Source organism: Pseudophryne corroboree, chromosome 2 (genome assembly GCF_028390025.1).
Source record: "Pseudophryne corroboree isolate aPseCor3 chromosome 2, aPseCor3.hap2, whole genome shotgun sequence".
Lineage (NCBI taxonomy): Eukaryota > Metazoa > Chordata > Amphibia > Anura > Myobatrachidae > Pseudophryne > Pseudophryne corroboree.
In genome coordinates, this window is record NC_086445.1 from 83,035,245 (window position 1) to 83,050,258 (window position 15,014).

The window sequence follows — 15,014 nt, forward strand, 5'->3', positions numbered from 1 at the left end:
CTGTATCCCTAAGGTTTACTATATCCCAAATTTATACTGTATCCTGAAAGTTTACTGTATCCCTAAGGTTTACCATATCCCAAATGTATACTGTATCCAGAAAGTTTACTGTATCCCTAAGGTTTACCATATCCCAAATGTATACTGTATCCTGAAAGTTTACTGTATCCCTAAGGTTTACCATATCCCAAATGTATACTGTATCCTGAAAGTTTACTGTATCCCTAAGGTTTACCATATCCCAAATGTATACTGTATCCTGAAAGTTTACTGTATCCCTAAGGTTTACTATATCCCAAATTTATACTGTATCCTGAAAGTTTACTGTATCCCTAAGGTTTACCATATCCCAAATGTATACTGTATCCAGAAAGTTTACTGTATCCCTAAGGTTTACCATATCCCAAATGTATACTGTATCCTGAAAGTTTACTGTATCCCTAAGGTTTACCATATCCCAAATGTATACTGTATCCTGAAAGTTTACTGTATCCCTAAGGTTTACCATATCCCAAATGTATACTGTATCCTGAAAGTTTACTGTATCCCTAAGGTTTACTATATCCCAAATTTATACTGTATCCTGAAAGTTTACTGTATCCCTAAGGTTTACCATATCCCAAATGTATACTGTATCCAGAAAGTTTACTGTATCCCTAAGGTTTACCATATCCCAAATGTATACTGTATCCAGAAAGTTTACTGTATCCTGAAAGTTTACAGTATCCCTAAAGCGTACTATAGATACAAAAGTTTACTGTATTCCGACAGTTTACTGTATCCCGAAATTGCAACCTTTTGGGATACGATAAACGGTTGGGATGCAGTATTTTGAAAGAATTCATTATATCAACTGAATTTAGGGCAGAAAAATAATTGACTGCAATTTACAGTCCAAAGGCAAAAAGAGCACGTACGTCACTCAATGCTTTTTCTATGGGAAAAAACTCACTACTATGAAGCGTTATTCCTCAACAACCTGACCACTTATCAAAATTCTGTGGCCTTATTGCACCTTTACATCACACACTCTATGGAATGACACCTGAAGCTTCAAAAACATATTTGTCATTTCAAATAGTTACTTTCTCAAAAACATTGCTCAGTCGATTAAATGTATAGATGTCAATGTATTTATTGTATACTGTACATCAGTGACGTGCGGTGGCGTGATGCAGGTGAGGCAGAGCCTTTCCTGTCATACTTACATTTAAACCAGAGTTTTGACTGAATAAAGTATATGAAAAATACTAATAATTTGTTTGAAATATCTTCTTTGCATTATTCTAATAATTTTTATAGCCCAAAACTCTGGAGTAAAAAGTCTATGGCAGGTGAAGCAGTGCCTCACCTGCTTATCTTTTCTGCACATCTCAGATCAAAACTCACCAAATTTCCAGGAGTTTATACTGCTGCACCTGTTTATAATCCCCAGATGTACCCCTTGGCTCATATATTGCATGCAAATCTGGCTCTGGGGTTAGCCAGTGCCTCCTGAGCCATTTTGATCACCGCACGTCCCTGCTGTACATAAATCAACAAGACTGCAATTCACACGTTCTGTATTAACAATTCTGGCGTTGTGCTGTGTTTTGCATTCAGATTGCACAATGTAAGCATTTAGGAAGGATGCTTTCTGAATCTGTAGAATATTCTCATGTCTGCACAACTACATTCCTGTGTAGTAACTAGTAAACACTATCTAGGTTTCCGTTTTCCAGGAAAACACTACTCTAAGGGGGAGCTGTATCAAACCTTGACGATATGTATAGTGTAGAGAGATAAAGTACCAGAGAGATAAAGTGTAGAGAGATAAAAGGCTAAGATTTATCAAGCCTTGGAGAGTGATAAATTGCACGGTAATAAAGGGGTCTATTCATGAAGCAGTGAAAAGAGTGGAGAGGTGAGCAATTGGAGAAGTTGCCCATGGCAACCACTCAGCTGCTCCGTACAATTGTATAGTATACAAATTATAAATGTTACTTCAATGCTGATTGGTTGCCATGGGCAACTTCTCCACTGGCTCACATCTACACACTTTTCACTGCTCCATGAATAGACCCCAAAGTACCAGCCAATCAGCTCCTAACTGCCATGTTACAGGCTGGGTTTGAAAAATGACAGTTGGGAGCTGATTGGTTGGTACTTTTTCACCATGCAATATATCACTCTCCAAGGCTTGGTAAATCTGGGCCAAAGTTTCTAACTGTCTTTTTTCAAACCCAGCCTGTAAAATGGCAGTTGGAAGCTGATTAGTTAGTACTTTATCTCTCACCACTTTAGCTCACTCCAAATTTTGATACATCTCCCCCTAAAATTAAAAAAAATATTCAAACAGAGGCCATTTTGTGCATCCTACCCACCATCAGACAATATAATCTGCATAAATAAATACTGATGCAACCTGTGTTGCTCAGTAGGAGAAAGTGTTAATTGTCATTGTGGTTTAATGAGAGGGAAAAAGAAAGTCAAATCTGTTTAAGAGATCAAATTTCGAGATGACTCAGGATTTGGTAACAGATGCCCAATAAGCCGAGAATCGTGTGGGCCGCAAGCGTTGCATCATCACATCATCCTGAGGTATTTTTTTTCCCTCTTGTATGCTGTGTCAGTGAGTGGGTGACTTGAAGTGAGAAATGATTCTGGTTTGCAAGTCATTTCTGTGTTTTAATCAAATAAGGGGTATGACAGCCAAACAACACTGTAAGCAGATTTCTATAGTCAGGTTCTATTAAACATTAAAAAAAAAGAACGGCCTAATGTGTTCTACTATAAACAGTGTACAAAATATAGACATTAATAAAGCATTTCTAGTTAGATGTACAAAAGCAACCATTATGTTTGTTATCAAACCATTTATAAGTGCTCCAATATAATTGGATAAGAGCACTTCTTGTATTAATTTTTCAAAAGACATGTGTCTGAGCCTGAGGTAAAGTGGGTGGGTGAGAGCAACCTAAAACAATCAGAGCATTAAAATGCTACCAGCAGCACAGAATATTTCAGCTCACATGGTAATACTGTATGGCCTTGTATACAGACAAATTTGATGTGGATTAGGCTGCTGCTGTGTTGCCAATGTGAACCATATTTACCACTTTTTTGTGTCTACTCTCCAGGAGAAGCCCATAAAGGAGATGCTGCTGACCACTTTGGGGGGTGGGGCCGGGCTGTCATATAATTAGACCCCACCTACATCAGGGCAAAATTATGCTAATCATGTAATTTAGTCCTGCCCCCTCCATACAGCGTTGCAATTCTTGTGATTATCTCCCCATCCTACCTGGTTCACTAGGAAGGTGGACAGGATGCGGGAGATCTTCATACTGTTCCGGGGGTGAGGGGGACTACCTGAAAAATCGGGAGTCTCCCACAACTTCTGGGAGAGTAGGAAAGTATGCTGTAAACCGATGTTACCAAAATTCAATCCTCACGCAACACACACGCTCAACAGTCCAAGTTTTAAAGCTATCCAAGTGTGAGCATCAGTGGTGTAAGTTCGTCCCAGTCGCCCGGAGGCATGATAAATGTTGGTGCCCCCCTACATATACACACACACACACACACCATATGTAGCTATCCGGCACTCAGGGTGAACAGTAGTAGCGTGCTCAGGTGCCTTTCCCAATAGTAATATAGATACACATACAAAGTGGACGCACTCCAAGTCAGTCATTACAATAAAACAGACACCAGCATACCTTTATAGTACACCTACAGTGCTCCCTCACCCACCAGCGGGTCTCGATGGAAATGCTTTGGCGCAAAAAAAAAAAAAAACCACACAAACACCTCATTCACTTAAAAACACACACACACGCCTCTTTCACCTAAACACACACGCCTCTTTCACTTAAACACACACGCCTCTTTCACTTAAACGACCTGCGGCCTCACAATCTAATGCCCAATGTGCCAAAACTGGTGCCATGGGCGACCCTCAGCCTCACAATCTAGTGTTCAATGTGCCGAAACTGGTGACAGGGGTGACCCGCTGCCTCACAATCTAGTGCCCAGTGTGCCGAAACTGGTGCCAGGGGCGACCCGCGGCCTCACACTCTAGTGCCCAGTGTGCTGAAACTGGGGCCAGGGGCGACCAACGGCCCCAGACTCTAGTGCCCAGTGTGCCGAAACTGGTGCCAAGGGCGACCTGTGGCCTCGCACTCTAGTGCCCAGGATGCCAAAACTGGTGCTAGAAGCGACCCGCGGTCTAGCAATCTAGTGCCCAGTGTGCCGAAACTGGTGCCAGGGGCGACCCGCAGCCTCACAATCTAGGGCCCAGTGTGCCGAAACTGGTGCCAGAGGTTACCCGCAGCCTCACAATCTAGTATACAGTGTGCCGAAACTGATGCCAGGGGCGACTCGCGGTCTAGCAATTTAGTGACCAGTGTGCCTAAACTAGTGCCAGAGGTTACCCGTGGCCTCACAATCTAGTACCCAGTGTTGCTGAAACTGGTGCAGGGGCGACCTGCATCCTCACAATCTAGTGCCCAGTGTTCCGAAACAGTGCCAGGGGCTAACCGTGGCCTCACAATCTAATGCCCAGCGTGCCGAAACTGATGCCTTATAGATTGTAAGCTTGCGAGCAGGGCCTTCCTACCTCTATGACTGTTTGTTATCACACATTTTGTTATTGTTATTTCAAATTGTAAAGCGCAACGAATTTGCTGCGCTATATAAGAAACTGTTAATAAATAATAAATAAAATAATAATGCCAGGGGCGACCCGCGGTCTAGCAATCTAGTGCCCAGTGTGCCTAAACTAGTGCCACAGGTTACCCGCGGCCTCACAATCTAGTACCCAGTGTTGCCGAAACAAAACGTTCATATGTTTGTAAATCCAGTCATCAGGACACAGAGACATGTGAGTTCACTGCTGTGCTTTTTATTCCATCACCAACTCCAGGCACACTGCACACTGGACCACCCACTTCCCAGCATCCCCCTGGTCCAGGGGACCATCACTGAAGATTCAGGCTTTCACAGATTAGTAAGGGAGTGTCTACAAATATTAAGCATTCTAATACACTAACATCACATCCTCTTTTCTTTAAAGATAAGCCCTGTACGCTTCAATGCAACAATTAACAACATCATATTAAGAACATCATCTAACACGTTTCAATGAGTCTCTCAGGTCTGCGTATTTCCCTTTTGGGTCATTCATACACAGTCTGTGTTTCATCTACCATGTTGGACCTTTCTAGAATCGTGGTTTGATCACCATTATGAGGATCATCATACATGTCAAATGAAGGGTATTCTTCAGTCATGTTGTCTTCATTATATATATTATAATTATATTATTATATATTATAATATTCAATATATATACATTATATATGTTGAGATCTTAAATCCACCCGATTTCTTCTTACTTTCCTTCCATGCTCTGTACGTATAGTATAAGATCTTGGTGCTACTTGTGCTTGCACAATACCTTTCTGCACCCAAATACCTTTCTCGTAATCTCTGAGACGGACTTGGTCACCCGATTTTAGATCAGATAAGCTTTTTGCTCGCCTGTCATGGAACAATTTCTGTTTCGCCTGTTGACGTTCCTTACTCGGTCTGACCAACGCTGAGTTATGTGTATTAAGCAGTTCATCATGTATCGGGAGATTTGCTCTAATCCTCTTTCCCATCAGCATCTGTGCAGGAGAAAGTCCATTCTGTAAAGGTGTACTGCGGTAGATTAAAAGACTTGAAGAAATCTTCTTTACCTTCTTGAGATTTTTTCATGAGACTCTTTACAGTTTTTACTGAACTTTCCACCAACCCATTTGAGCGTGTATAGTGGGGACTTGACGTAGTATGGACAAATTCCCACTCATCAGCAAATTGTCTAAATTCAGCAGTGGAAAACTGAGGACCATTGTCAGTGAACACTTCCATAGGAACACCATGCCTTGCAAAGATTGACTTCATGCAATTGATTATGGGTTTACTAGTAGTTGTATGTAGTGTCTTCACCTCAGGGTAGTTAGAGTAATAATCAGTCATGACAATGTACGTTTTCCCATTACAATCAAACAAATCTGCGCCAACTTTCTGGTACGGTCTCTCTGGCACTGCGTGAGGACTTGTTGTTTCGATCTATACGTAAGACATAATTCACATGTAGCTGCAGTCTGTGCTATGTCTTGGTTCATTCTTGGCCAATACATAACTTCACGCGCTCTCCGCTTACATTTTTATTCTCCTAAGTGGCCTTCATGTATCTTGCACAGCATAGTTTTTCTTAGTCGTGCAGGTATGACAAACCTATTGCCTTTGTAAATAATACCATCGACAACTGTAAGGTCACTACGAAACATCCAATAATCATAGATAGACAGCGGGCACGCATGTTTTTCTACTGGCCAACCTTTCAGAATGATATCTTTCAACACTTTCATTGTGTCATCTGTCTCAGTTTCTTTCCTAATCTGTTCTTGTCTTGCAAGAGACACTGGTAGAGAAGCTACTATCAAATTAACATAGGCTTCTATCTCTTCATCCATCAGACTTTTGGAACCTTCACTTTTGTCCACAGCACGAGAAAGTGTATCAGCAATGTACATGTATTTGCCGGGACAGTACAGCAAGTGTACATCATATTTCTGTAGTCTGATAAGCATTAGTTGAATTCTCATGGGACAGTCATGTAATGATTTAGTCATGATAACTACCAATGGCTTGTAGTCAGTTTCCACTGTAAATGTTTGACCATACACAAACTGATGAAATCGCTCACATGCATATGTGATCGCTAGAAGTTCTTTTTCTATCTGAGCATACCTTGTTTCAGCACTTGTCAGTGCTCTTGGGGGGTTATTCCAAGTTGATCGCAGCAGGAAATTTTTTAGCAGTTGGGCAAAACCATGTGCACTGCAGGGGAGGCAGATATAACATGTGCAGAAAGAGTTAGATTTGGGTGGGTTATTTTGTTTCTGTGCAGGGTAAATACTGGCTGCTTTATTTTTACACTGCAATTTAGATTGTAGATTGAACTCACCACACCCAAATCTAACTCTCTCTGCACATGTACTATCTGCCTCCCCTGCAGTACACATGGTTTTGCCCAATTGCTAAAAAATGTCCTGCTGCGATCAACTTGGAATTACCCCCTTGATGCATAGATTACTGGTTGCCATGTATCCTCATGTTCTTGTAACAGCACTGAGCCTAGGCCAAATTGCGAAGCATCTGCTGAAATTCTTATTCTTTTCGCAGGATCAAAGAATTTTAGCACTGGTTACTCTGTAATGATCGGTTTCAAGTTTTGCCAACTTTCTTCTTGTTCATGTGACCACATCCACTCGTTATCTTTGTCCAACAACCATCTAAGAGAGGCTGTTCATTCAGAGAGTTGAGAAATAAACTTTCCTAAGTAAGTAATCATTCCTAGGAATCTTCTGACGTCGTCTTTGTTGTTAGGATGTTCCATGTTCACTATGGCTGATATTTTCCTTGGGTCTGGTTTTACACCTTGATCCGAGACCACGTCGCCCATAAAGGTAAGTGTATTCACGCCAAATTCACATTTGTCCTTGTTTAGCTTTAGATTCACTTTCTTGACAAGTTCCATTACTTGATATTGTATTCTTTGTCCCGCACCAGACACAAATTGTTGAATTACAATAGTAATACTATATTGGAAACAAAAACCAGCTAATAATTATGTTCCTCCTCAGGGATTTAAATTTGGAATGCTGGAGGTGCTCCTGCAATCAAGATAAACCAAACATTAAACAACGTGTTTGTTGCAAAGGGGCAACAAAAAGAGTAGATTGCTTTTTGGAGCACACTTTTATAACAAAATTTAATGTATAAATCGATATGATATGATTATATTAGTTTAAAACGTAACCTTTAATTATTCCTCCTAAAATAAAAGGGGTACTTTGAGTGGCATAGACCTATATGTATCTGCCACTCTGTAAATGCATGGATTCTATTGTATCCCCTATAGAAGATATATCTATGTCTTAAATTAGACCAATATTATACATGTAGTGAAAATATTAATCAATATAATCAGGATACATATCGATTTATACATTAAATTTTGTTATAAAAGTGTGCTCCAAAAAGCAATCTACTCTTTTTGTTGCCCCTTTGCAACAAACACGTTGTTTAAAGTTCCATTACTTGTCTCAATCTAGAATCATGTTCTTCCTTTGTAGATCCCTAGACAATAATGTCATCCATCATTGTTTCAACACCTGGAATATGTTCAAAAATCATGTGTATCTTTTTGTGATATACTTCTGGAGCAGACAATGGGGGTAATTCCAAGTTGATCGCAGCAGGAAATTTTTTAGCAGTTGGGCAAAACCATGTGCACTGCAGGGGGGGCAGATGTAACATGTGCAGAGAGAGTTAGATTTGAATGTGGTGAGTTCAATCTGCAATCTAAGTTGCAGTGTAAAAATAAAGCAGCCAGTACTTACCCTGCACAGAAACAAAATAACCCACCCAAATCTAACTCTCTCTGCACATGTTATATCTGCCTCCCCTGCAGTGCACATGGTTTTGCCCAACTGCTAAAAAATTTCCTGCTGCGATCAACTTGGAATTACCCCCAATATTCCATATGGTAGTCGAAGAAATCTGTATTGACCTTCTGGTGTATTAAATGTACAAAGCTTTGAGCTGGCCTCATCTAGCTTCATTTGCCAGAATCCTGAAGATGCGTCCAATTTACTGAACCATTTTGCTCCCGCAAATTGCGACATGATTTCATCTCTGGTTGGTAGTTTGAAATGTTCTCGTTTAATAGCTTTGTTTAAATCTCTGGTGTCTAGACATATTCTGAGTTTTCCATTTTTCTTTTCAACAATTACTAAGGAGCTTACCCATTCAGTAGGCTCGTCAACTTTCTGTATCACACCCAAAGCTTCCATGCGATTTAACTCTTGTTTCAGTTTTTCTCTCAGCGCAAACGGCACTTTTCTACAGGGGTGTATCACTGAAGAAACTTGTGTGTCTATATTTATTGTATGCTCTCCAGGCAAACAACCTAGACCTTCAAACAAGTCTCTGTATCAGCTCCACATGCAGCAAGATATATATTAAACCTTTGCTTAAATCTTTTCCAATTTTCAGACAAGTTACCAGACATCAGCATGCCGGTTGGAGGAGCCAGTTTATCCATGGTTACTCACTGTTTGAAGAGAAGAGCACACGGCAGGCTTTGCAGACACTGAGTATCACAGCCTTACAGACTTCTGCAGGATTCTTTCACAAGCACTAGCAATCCAAGTTAAACTTCTTCTGACACCATGTTTTGTTCATATGTTTGTAAATCCAGTCATCAGGACACAGAGACATGTGAGTTCACTTTTATTCCATCACCAACTCCAGGCACACTGCACACTGGACCACCCACTTCCCAGCATCCCCCTGGTCCCAGGGACCATCACTGAAGATTCAGGCTTACACAGATTAGTAAGGGAGTGTCTACAAATATTAAGCATTCTAATACACTAGCATCATAGTGCCAGGGGCGACCTGCTGCCTCACAAGCTAGTGCCCAGTGTGCCGAAACTGATGCCAGGGGCGACCCGCGGTCTAGCAATCTTGTGACCGGTGTGCCTAAACTAATGCCAGAGGTTACCCGCGGCCTCACAATCTAGTACCCATTGTTGCCAAAACTGGTACCAGGGGCGACCTGCAGCCTCACAAGCTAGTGCCCAGTGTGCCGAAACTGGTGTCAGGGGCGACCTGTGACCTCACACTGTAGTGCCCAGTGTGCCAAAACTGGTGCCAAGTGTGACCCGCAGCCTCACAATCTAATGGCCAGTGTGCCGAAACTGGTGCCAGTAAAAAAAGGGGGACTTTGCCTACCGCAATGTGATTAAGGGAGCTCTGTGGCCACGTTACTTCCCCATGAACCCATGCCCCTATATTTTTGCCACACGCGCCTAAGGCGCTCACTGGAATTGTTTTGTATAGGGGGGGCGCCAATGCTGTTTCTTGCACACAGCGCTAAAATGTCTAGTTACGGCACTGACTGGGGCTATGTGTGATGTAATGTAATGTGACTGGGTGTACTGGCTGTAATATGGGGGAGTGGGGCTGTGTATAATGTAATATATTATGGTGCTGTGTCCAGGTCGTAAGTAGGGTAGGGCAGACGGTGCCTTGCACACCACGCACTTTTCATGCCGGCGCACCATCTACTCTTACACTTATTGGCCAGCTCTGTCTGCATTGCTGTTGACAGTTGCAGCGCTGCCTGCTGTGTATATTACAGCAGGCAGTGCTGGGCACCCTGAGTGTCAACCCCTGTGTAGTGCGCAGTGCAGCTGGAGTCGTGGAACAGTGGGTCCCAAGGCTGCTCGCAGAGGAGGGTGAGATGTGGAGCTGCGGGTCGTGCTGAAGCGCTGCTGTCTTCACACACTTTCTCTTTAATGGGTGCCTGGCGTAATGTGTATAAGGGATACCTGGCAAAATGTGTATAATAGGCTACCTGGCGTAATGTGTATAAGGGGCTCTACTGTGGCGTAACCTGTTTAAGGGGTACTACTGTGCAGTGTTATGTGACTAATGTACACTACTGTTCTGGGTAATATAATGTGAATTCTGTGGCCACGCCCTTTGCATGAAGCCATGCCAGTTTATTTTTGACGCGCTCACTGTCCCTTTTCTGTGTATGGGTGGGTAGGGTAACCAATTCTTTTTCAGGCACAGGGAGCCAAAATATCTAGTTCCAGCTCTGGCTGTGTGTATAATGTAATGAGATATGGTGCTTTGTGTACTGGGTGTAATGTGGGGACCGTTTATAATGTAATGTATTATGGTACTGGGTACAATATGGGTAGGGGGGCTGTGTATAATATAATGTATTATGGTGCTGTGTGTACTGAGTGTAATGTGTACAGTATATACTGTCCGTTTCTTCACACAAACGTACACGGTATCTTCATTTAGTGCACCTGTATTATTACTCTAGTGTACCTATAGTATTACTTTTTTTTTACTTTTTTTGCTGCTTTTAGTACTAGTTTTCACCTGCCATTGCATGACATACCCCTGAGCGGTAATAAATAAGCAATAAATAAGCCTATAAGTAGTCTTAGACACGCCCGTTGGGCGGAGCATGACTCAGGCTGCCTGGCTCTGCGTGCACAGCAGGACGGCCACCGCTACCCAGAACCCCACGGTGGCCAGCTGTGACCTCTTCAGTGGAGGCCCCGTCCCCCCGTATTTACGGACTCGCACATACGTAGTCCGGATTTACAGGGAGCTACTTTAAAAACTGGGAGGGCAGGCAAGATTTGCCGGGCAGTGGGAGGCTAATTTAAAAATCGGGAGCCTCCCGCTTAATACGGGAGGGTAGGCAAACCTGCAGTACACATTATGCCGCACAGTACCTCCAATTCACATTATGATATATAGCGCTCCCAGTTCATATTGTGCCTCATTACATTGCCCTGGTTCATATTATAGAACATTAAAATGCCCTCCACACTATAATAAACAGGGGCATACCTAGATACGGTATATTGCAGGCCCCAAGGAAACGTTTGAAAAGATGCCTACGTACCACCCATTGGTGAAAAATGTATATAACATGTAACTTTGTCAGGGAAGAAGGGCCCCTCTCAGCTCTTGGCCCCATAGCAGCTGCACTGCCCGCACCTATGGTAACTACGCACTTGATTACAGGCATGTAATTACACAAACACACCTGGGCCAGTTTAGCCAGTTACGTACCAATATGTCCTTTGATTTGAAAAAAAAGTCTGAAGCATCTGGTGGAAATGCAAACACATAAAAATCTTTGCAAATATAGCAGTGCTTAGAATTGGATCCAATGCTAACCACTGACACTCCATAATATAATTTACTCAGGGGGGGATGGGGGGGGGGGGGGGGGGGGTACCAAAAAGACTATAAAACGTATTAAAGTGCACTGTGACCTCTGTAATTTTGTATGACAGATATGCATATATTATAGGAGATCCGCTTTAACCTGAAGTGTACAGAGCAATAAATTATATTCTACAGAGTATGAGAAATGATACCATATAATAATAAATTATATTCTACAGCATATGAGAAATGATACCATATAATATATAATACTCTATACCACAGGTTCTCAAACTCGGTCCTCAGGACCCCACACAGTGCATGTTTTGCAGGTCTCCTCACAGAATTGAAGTAAAATAATTAGCTCCACCTGAGAACCTTTTAAAATGTGTCAGGGAGTAATGAATACACCTGTGCTCCTACTGGGTTACCTGCAAAACATGCACTGTGTGGGGTCCTGAGGACCGAGTTTGAGAACCTCTGCTCTATACTATGAGGAAATGATAGCACAAGGTCAGTTTTCACATTATTTTCTTTATCCTGATGGAGTGTGTTCCTAGAAGTACATGACGCCAGGTTCGAACCTATTGCTATTCCCAAAGATACTTCTTTTGTTTATTTGAAATACAATATGAATGTAGAAAACTGGTTAAATCTACACCAATGACGTATGTATGATCATAGTCACAGCCTTTTACCAGTGCAATAACAGGCAGCAGACATTCCAGTAAGGTAATGTACAACATAACAAAGGTCCATGACAAGTAAAATCCAGAGACAAATGTAGCGGGTAGATCCTATGGCGCCGACGGGAGTGTGGGTGGGAGACGGTACTTATTACTCAGGCCCAGGTGTGACTGAGGAGCCCAGGACCCCCCCCCCCCAGTGCCGTAACTAGACATGATAGCGCTGTGTGTGCAAGAAACAGCATCAGCGCCCCCCCCCCCTATACAAACCAGGGCCAGAGCGCGCCAAAAATATAGGGGTGTGGCTTCACTTGTAAGGGGAGTGGCCACATGGCTTCCTTTTACACATTACGACGGGCATAGCTCCCTTTTAACACCTTACGGCAGACAGAGTCCTCATTTTTGCAAATTACGGCCGGCAGAGTCCCCATTTTTACACATTACGGCAGGCAGAGTCCCCATTTTTACACATTACAGCAGGCAGAGTGCCCATGTTTACACATTAAGGCAGGCAGAGTCCCCATGTTTACACATTAAGGCAGGCAGAGTCCCCATGTTTACACATTAAGGCAGGCAGAGTCCCCATTTCTACACATTAAGGCAGGCAGAGTCCCCATGTTTACACATTAAGGCAGGCAGAGTCCCCATTTTTACACATTATAGCAGGAGCCACACTTTTTAACACATTACAGCAGGAGAGTCCCCATTTTTCTCATACGTCCTAGAGGATGCTGGGGACGACATCAAGACCAGGGGGTATAGACGGGATCCGCAGGAGACATGGGCACTCTAAAGACTTTTCATTGGGTGTGAACTGGCTCCTCCCTCTATGCCCCTCCTACAGACCTCAGTTTTAGAAATGTGCCCAGGTCGACTGGATGCACTCTGAGGAGCTCTACTGAGTTTCTCTGAAAAGACTTATGTTAGGTTTTTTATTTTCAGGGAGATCTGCTGGCATCAGACTCCCTGCTTCATGGGACTGAGGGGGCAGAAGCAGAACCAACTTCCTCAGAGTTTCATGCCTCTGCTTCTGGCTGACAGGACACCATTAGCTCCTGAAGGGAACTGAACGTTAGCCGTGTCTAGATGCACACTCCCACAGCACGCCGTCACCCCCCTCGCAGAGCCAGAAGTCAGAAGATAAGTGAGTATGAGAAGAATGATCTTCAATCAAGTAAGTGACGGCTGAGGTGCGGCGCGGCTAGCGGGAGCGCAGCGCGCCGTTGCTGCCCATACACACAGGCACTACAGGGTGCAGGGCGCGGGGGGGGGGGGGGGGGGGCGCACCCTGGGCAGCAAGAAAAATACCTCAAACTGGCTAAAAGGGGGCATAAGATGCCGCTGGCACAGCCCTACCCCTGCCAGTGTAAAAAATATGTCATATACTGAGTGTAAGGACGCGCCATTGTGGGGGCGAAGCTTCTTCCTCAGGCAGCCAGCACACTACTCAGCGCCATTTTCTCTCTCTCCTCAGGCTGCAGAGAACATGCTGGTCCTCTCCTCCACTTCTGACAAGTACAGGGTGCATTAAAGGGGGAGCACAAAGCGATTGTGGTGCATTTGATAGTGTATATTACTATTTAAAAGCGCTTTTGGGCTGTGGACATACTGTGTTCACAGGCAATACTGGCGCTCGGTTTGTGAACTGGCTGCTCCTATCCTGTGTCCCTCTGACAGATTTTACTGTGGGTCTGTCCCCAAAATAAGTCCCAGTGTGTCTGTGAGTGTGGTGTACACGTGTGAGGCATGTCTGAGGCAGGGAGTTCCTCCCCGGAGGAAGCCATTTTAGGGACACAGAGTTGTAATGTGGTGACACTACCGGCACACCAAGAGCCTGCATGGGTGAAAGAGCTACGTGACAGTATGCGTCTGATTAACACAAACTAAATGCTCTGTTTGAAGGGATGTGGGTGAATCCTGATAAAAAAAATTGTATTCCCAAAAGGATTCACATAGCTTATCCTTTCCCAGTTGTAGACAGGAAAAAATGGGAGTCACCCCCTGTGTTAGACAGTGCACTTTCCAGGTTGACAAAGAAGGTAATTCTCCTTACTCCTGGCACGGCTTCTCTTAAAGAGCCGGCAGACCGCAAAATGGAAACGACATTGAAATTCATTTATTTTACCAATGGTACACTGCTCAGGCCCACTATTGCCTGCGCATAGGTGAGTCGAGCTATTGAAAAATGGTCAGAAAGTGTGTCATCAGAAATTGACACGATTGAAAAAGATGAGATACTCCTTAAGTTAGGGAATATCAAGGACGCTGCCGCCTACATGCTGGAAGCAATGAAGGATATTGGACTCTTGAGTACACAAGCCGCTACCATGGCAGTATCGGCTAGGCGGGCGTTGTGGATTCGCCAGTGGAACGCGGATGCAGATTCCAAAAGAAACATGTAGGCTCTCCCATATAAAGGTGAGGCCTTATTTGGCGATGGCCTGGATGCGTTAGTCTCAGCGGCTACTGCAGGTAAGTCAACATTTTTGCCCTCTGCGCCTGCACCGGCAAAAAAGACCTATCACC